We start from the raw sequence: 7,103 nt of genomic DNA, 5'->3' as shown, positions 1-7,103 counted from the left end.
AATTAGATACCATTTCCATCAAAACTACTTTTAAATAGTTTACTATTATTTTATTAAAAAAAAACTAGTGCAAAAGTAATAAGTACATTTATACTAACAAGTGCGAAACAATTAATTTGTAAGATACCAATCATATATTAACTGACTTACTAATTATTGCAGGCTCGACGGAACAAGTCATTTTGCATTGCATTATTAAAACTTTCTATGACAATAATGATGTAAGAGTATTTTTATTTATGAAATTGATTAGTAATTTCAAATAGCTGTTAAGAATAAAGAGAAATTAAATTTAACCTTATTTTTATAATCTTTACATTCGTTAAATAATTTGTAATTGCTTTTAATGTCACGATAACAATGTCTCTCTTTTTTTTCTGGCTGGTATCAATTCTTCCTGTCTTCGTGATTTTCTTCACAGTGATAAGATTGAAATGAGACTCCTTCACAACACTGCCTCTCACTTTAATCTTAGTGCTGGAAAAATGGTCGGTACCGGTCGGAGGAAAAAGAAAAAGAAGATATCATTGTTGGGGCATTAAAATTAAGGAAATAAAAATATTTATATGAATGTAAGATTTGTGAAATTGAAATTAAATCTAATTTCTCTTTATTCTTAACAACTATCAAATTATTATTATTATTATTATTATTATTATTATTATTATTATTATTATTTGTTCCGAAGCCGTGGTGCAACCAATTGGTTTTTGATTTTCAAAGTCCAAACGGTCGATCCAAACCGTTACATGTGTTTCTATGTAAAAATGTGCTTGGAGATTAAACTTTACATTTTTACTATTTATTAAGCCAGTTTTAAAATCGCTGATTTTAATAAATAGTGAAAAATTTCTAGATCATTGAAAAAAATGATTTTAAAACTAACTTAATAAATAGTAAAAATAATTCAAAAGGTATAAAATTTGGTCTTCAAACACAATTTAATATAGATTGAATGTTGAACAGTTTGGATCAACTGTTTGAACTTTAAAAATGTAAATAAAGAAACGTTTGTTCCACGATCTAAGAACAAACGTTTCAAAATTAGCCAACCTCTCTCTCTCTCTATATATATATATATATAGAGAGAGAGAGAGAGAGAGAGAAAGAGAGATGAGGATCTAATTACCACAATTTTGAGTTACCACAAAGTTAGCATAACCATTTTTTACATTTTCAAAGTCCAAATCGTTGATCCAAACCATTCAACATGATCTCTACAATAAAATATGCTTCCATATCAAATTTTACATTTTTTTGAATTTTTTTACTATTTATTAAGATGGGTACAAAATTCAATGGTCTGAATTTGACTAGTTTTTGTAAAATACTTGATAAATAAATAAAAAATTCAAAAAAAAATGTAAATTTGATATGAAAGCACATTTTATTATGGAGATCATGTTGAACGGTTTGGATCGATGATTTGGACTTTGAAAAGGTAGAAAATAAGTGTGATAACTTTGTAGTAACTCAAAATTGTGCTAATCGAATCCCTCCTCATATATCTCTATTCTATTATTAAGCACGTTGGGTGTCCGATCCGCCAATGGCTACGATTGAGAGATGAAACTTCGGATTTGATCTCAGCTCTCCAATTACATAATTTGTCTTCTTTTGATTAAATGCATCTCTTTTATGTATAAAAGTCTAAATTTAGTTAAAAACATACTCACTACATGTGCTACCACACATCCGTTACAATTTAAAATGAACAAATTCAGAAATTTAGCTATATATTTATTTGTTTCCTTTTTCCTTTATTTCCATATATTTCCTCATATATATATATATAAAGGTGGGCTACGGTGAGTTGCGAAGTAAAGCGACTATTTTACATTATATTGAAATGTCGATCCAAACCGTTCATCTTGTTCTCCATATTGAAATGTGCTTGGAGACCAAATTTTACATTTTTTGGAATTTTTTTACTATTTATTAAGCAATTTTGAAAGTCGCGGATCTGATGGTCCAGAAAATTTTACTGTTTTTTTACTGTTCACAGCAAAACAACAATTTTCAAAAATGCTTAATAAATAGTAAAAAAATTCCAAAAAATGTAAAATTTGGTCTCCAAGCACATTTCAATATGGATTAAACATCTAATGGTTCGGATCGGTCATTTAGAATTTCAAAATAAAAATACGGCGTGAAGTAGAAACGCGTTTTACTTCGCAACTCACCATAGCCCACCTCATATATATATATATATAGAGGTAGGCTAATAAACAATCGATTGTTCCTAGTCTCCTGTGCAACCAAGTCGTTTTTTAATTTTTAAAGTCCAAATGATCGATCCAAACCGTTAGATGTGATCTCCATATTAAAATGTGCTAGGAGACCAAATTTTACATTTTTTGGAATTTTTTTATTATTTATTAAGCCACTTTGAAAATCGCTGATCCAACGGTAGCTTCTAATTTTACTGTTTGGTTAAGCCACCGTTAGATCAGCGATTTTCAAAGTTGCTTAATAAATAGTAAAAAAAAATTCAAAAAATATAAAATTTGGTCTCCTAGCACATTTTAATATGGAGATCACATTTAACGGTTTGGATCGATCATTTAGACTTTAAAAATAGGAAAATGACTTGGTTGCACGGGAGGCTAGGAACAATCAATTGTTTATTAGCCTACCTCTATATATATATATATATATATATATATATATATATATATATATATGTTGTGGCTAATTTGCTGCCAGCAGCATTTCTGCCGGCAGTGCTGCCGCCCATTTTTCTGTTTTCTGATGTCCAAACAACAAATTCAAACCGTTAGATATTTAATCTATATTATAATCTACTTGGAGACCAAATTTTACATTTTGTTGGAATTTTTTTACTATATATTAAGCTGGTTTGAAAACTGCTGATTTCAATGCTGCAGAAATTTACTGAAATCAGCGGTTTTCAAACCAACTTAATATATAGTAAAAAAATTCCAAAAAATGTAAAATTTGGTCTCCAAGTAAATTATAATATAGATTAAACATCTAACGGTTGGGATTTGTTGTTTGGACATCACACGGCTAAATATAGCCCCGGCAGCACCTCTGCTGAAATGTTGCCAGCAGCAATTTAGACAGACACATATATATATGGTATTGTCTACCATCTGATTGCTTCAAATTTTGTGCATATGATGGAGCGGAGTGCTCAGAGAATTAACGAAAACAAAAAATTTTAATTGCTCTCCCTCTCTGTTAAAAATTTCAGTTGAGCGTACTCTTCTCCCCTACCAACTCATAACTCACCTGGACCCTCCGCTTAGCTCGCCCCACACCAATCCTTGCTAGGGTTTTTCTTGCCCTGCTCCCCGTCGCTCTATTGTTGGCTTGTGCTATAATCTACTTGTCTGTTTGACTTTGCAAAACATATGTAATTTGAATTTTACAGTTTTTCTTCTTGAGACATTATGCAGGTTCATAACAACTGAAGATGCAATAAATACACATCAAAGATGAATTAATGAATTGCAATATAACATCAAGGATGTAGTAATGAAGCACAAGATATTAGACAACAAAAGAATTATCTCAAGAATAAGGACATTTAATCTGTAAAATTGGTAAAATAAGCTTCAGAGTGACCTAAGTGAGGCCTACCGTTACAATGATCCAGGAACCGTTGCAATGAAATAAATGAATCCTTAGCTGAGTCTGTGACGATTTAAATCGATCAGAACCGTCACCTGATGGTCGGCATTCCAGAGGATTACTGTTGAGGGGACCGTTGACAACGGAATCCACCATTGCCTAATTTAATCCACCGTTATGGTTCCCTCAAATCCAAACCTATTCAAATTAACCTACCGTTGTATCGGTCCCTTTACCGTTGCAACGGTCAGCACCACATAATTCATTTTTATCAGCTCTCTATAAATAGAAGCTATACCAAGGTTTGGAATATAACTCTAGCCGTCTCCAACTTCAATATTTCGTATTTTTAGATCTATAGAAAGCTATTGTTGCTTGTGCACTTAAACTTCAATACTCACAATCAATTCCAAGCTTATTCAATCAATACTACCTTAAGCCTTGTTGCTCACTTTGTAATCCTTGAGCCCTTTGTTGCTCGGATTGTTTTCTTTGAGCCGATTCTGTGCTCGGATCGTGTGACTTCCTAGAAGATTGTAAGGGCTCACTGGTTTCACCTTATACTCCTTTCTCACACTCAATCATCCACATTTAAAAATAAACCTAAGTATAAGAAATATACACCTATTACACACGTATCACAAAGAAACAATTCCATTAGTCAAAGTATATTAGGTGATCCAACGGTGGCTTAACAAAACAGTGCCACCATTGGATCAGTGATTTTTAAAGTGGCTTAATAAATAGTAAAAAAATTTAGATAAATGTAAAATTTGGTCTCCAAGCACATATTAATATGGAGAACAAGATGAACGGTTTAGATCGACTTTTTGGATTTTGAAATTTCAAATTTGGACCGGTAGTACTTTGACCCATATGCTACCAAATGCATATTAGTCACTCTCTTTCTCTCTCTATATATATATATGGACTGGCTAATTTGCTGCTGGCAGCACTTCAGTGAATAAACGATCGATTGTTCCTGAGGTCCTGTACAACCAAGTCGTTTTCCAATTTTTAAAATCAAAATAATCGATCCAAACCGTTAGATATGATCTCCATATTAAAATGTGCTTGGAGACCAAATTTTACATTTTTTTTGAATTTTTTTACTATTTATTAAGCCACTTTGAAAACAGTTGATCCAACGGTGGCTTAACAAAACAGTAAAACTAGAAGCCACCGTTGGATCAGCGGTTTTTAAAGTGGCTTAATAAATAGTAAAAAAATTCAAAAAAATATAAAATTTGGTCTCCAAGCACATTTTAATATGGAGATCACATCTAACGGTTTGGATTGATCATTTGGACTTTAAAAATAAAAAAACAACTTGATTGTATGGGACCTCACGAACAATCGATTGTTTATTAGCCTATCTCTCTCTCTCTCTCTCTCTCTCTCTATATATATATATATATATATATATATATATATATATATAGAGTTAGGCTGGGGTGCTATGGATAGCATAGAGGCCTCTATGCTACGGCTCAATATTCGAGTTTTCAAAATCCAAACGGTCGATCCGAACCGTTCATCTTATTCTGCATATTAATATCTGGTTGGAGACCAAATTTTACATTTTTCTGAATTTTTTTACTATTTATTAAGTATTTTACAAAATTGTTGATCCAACGGTGGCTGCACAAAACAGTAAAACCGTTGGATTAGCGATTTTCAAAGTGGCTTAATAAATAGTAAAAAAATTCAGAAAATTATAAAATTTGGTCTCCAAGCAGATATTAATATGGAGAATAAGATGAACGGTTCGGATCGACCGTTTGGATTTTGAAAACTCGAATATTGAGCCGTAGCATAGAGGCCTCTATGCTATCCATAGCACCCCAGCCTAACTATATATATATATATATATATATATATAGAGAGAGAGAGAGAGATGGGCTACGGTGAGTTGCGAAGTAAAGCGACTATTTTACTTCACGCTCATATTTTGCGATTTTTAAGTTCAAAACTTCGATCCGAAACGTTCATCTTGTTCTCCATATTGAAATGTGCTTGGAGACCAAATTTTACATTTTTTGAAATTTTTTTACTATTTATTAAGCAATTTTGAAAGTCGCTGATCTGATGGTCCAGAAAATTTTATTGTTTTTTACTGTTCACAGCAAAACAACAATTTTAAAAAATGCTTAATAAATAGTAAAAAATTCTAAAAAATATAAAATTTGGTCTCCAAGCACATTTCAATATGGATTAAATATCTAACGGTTCAGATCGGTTGTTTGGACTTTCAAAATAAAAATACGGCGTGAAGTAGAAACGCGTTTTACTTCGCAACTCACCGTAGCCCACCTCTATATATATATATATATATATATAGGACTTGGCTACGGTGCTATGGGTTGCATAGAGGCCTCCCGTGCTACGGCTCAATATTCGACTTTTCAAAATCCAAACGGTCGATCCGAACCGTTCATCTTGTTCTCCATATTAATATGTGTTTGGAGATCAAATTTTACATTTTTTGGAAAATTTTTACTATTTTTTTAGATTTATTGAAAATCGCTGTTTTTCAGACAAATCTGGACCATAAAAAACAGCGATATTCAATAAATCTAAAAAAATAGTAAAAAATTTCCAAAAAAAATGTAAAATTTGGTCTCCAAACACATATTAATATAGAGAACAAGATGAACGGTTCGGATCGACCATTAGGATTTTGAAAAGTTGAATATTCAGCCGTAGCACGGGAGGCCTCTAGGCAACCCATAGCATATTAGGCAAATCCTATATATATATAGAGTTCGGCTAAATTGCTGCTGGCAGTAGTTTTGCCCAAGTGCTGCCGGGGCTATATTTAGTCGTGTGATGTCCAAACAACAAATCCAAACCGTTAAATATTTAATCTATATTATAATCTACTTGGAGGCCAAATTTTACATTTTTTGGAATTTTTTTACTATTTATTAAGTTGGTTTGAAAACTGCTGTTTTCAGTAAATTTCTGCAGCATTGAAAACAACGGTTTTCAAACCAGCTTAATAAATAGTAAAAAAATTCCAAAAAATGTAAAATTTGGTCTCTAAGTAGATTATATTATAGATTAAATATCTAACGGTTTGAATTTGTTGTTTGGACATCATAGGGCTAAATATAGCCCCGGCAACACTTGGGCAGAACTGCTGCCAGCAGCAATTTAGCCGGACTCTATATATATATTTATATATATAATTAATTTTATAGATGAAAATGTTCTTTTACATCATCATTGTCATAGAAATTTTTAATAGTTATGATTAATTTCAATATTAATTTCTATAGAAGATTTCGAATCAATTAATTTTTTTTTTAAAATGAGCAGTGGAGTTAAGTCATCTAATATTCTTTATTTCAATTTGTATAATAAAACATATCCTATATTTATGTTTTGAACCTATGACTTCTTACATAACAGATATGTGTCTTTGCTACTATATCAAAAACTAATTTTCACAAACCAATTAATATGACTTCTTACATAAGAGATATGTATCTTTGCTACTATAT

The sequence above is a fragment of the Carex rostrata genome, chromosome 22, assembly GCF_964058835.1.
Source record: "Carex rostrata chromosome 22, lpCarRost1.2, whole genome shotgun sequence".
Lineage (NCBI taxonomy): Eukaryota > Viridiplantae > Streptophyta > Magnoliopsida > Poales > Cyperaceae > Carex > Carex rostrata.
Note: the sequence above shows the minus strand (reverse complement) of the source record.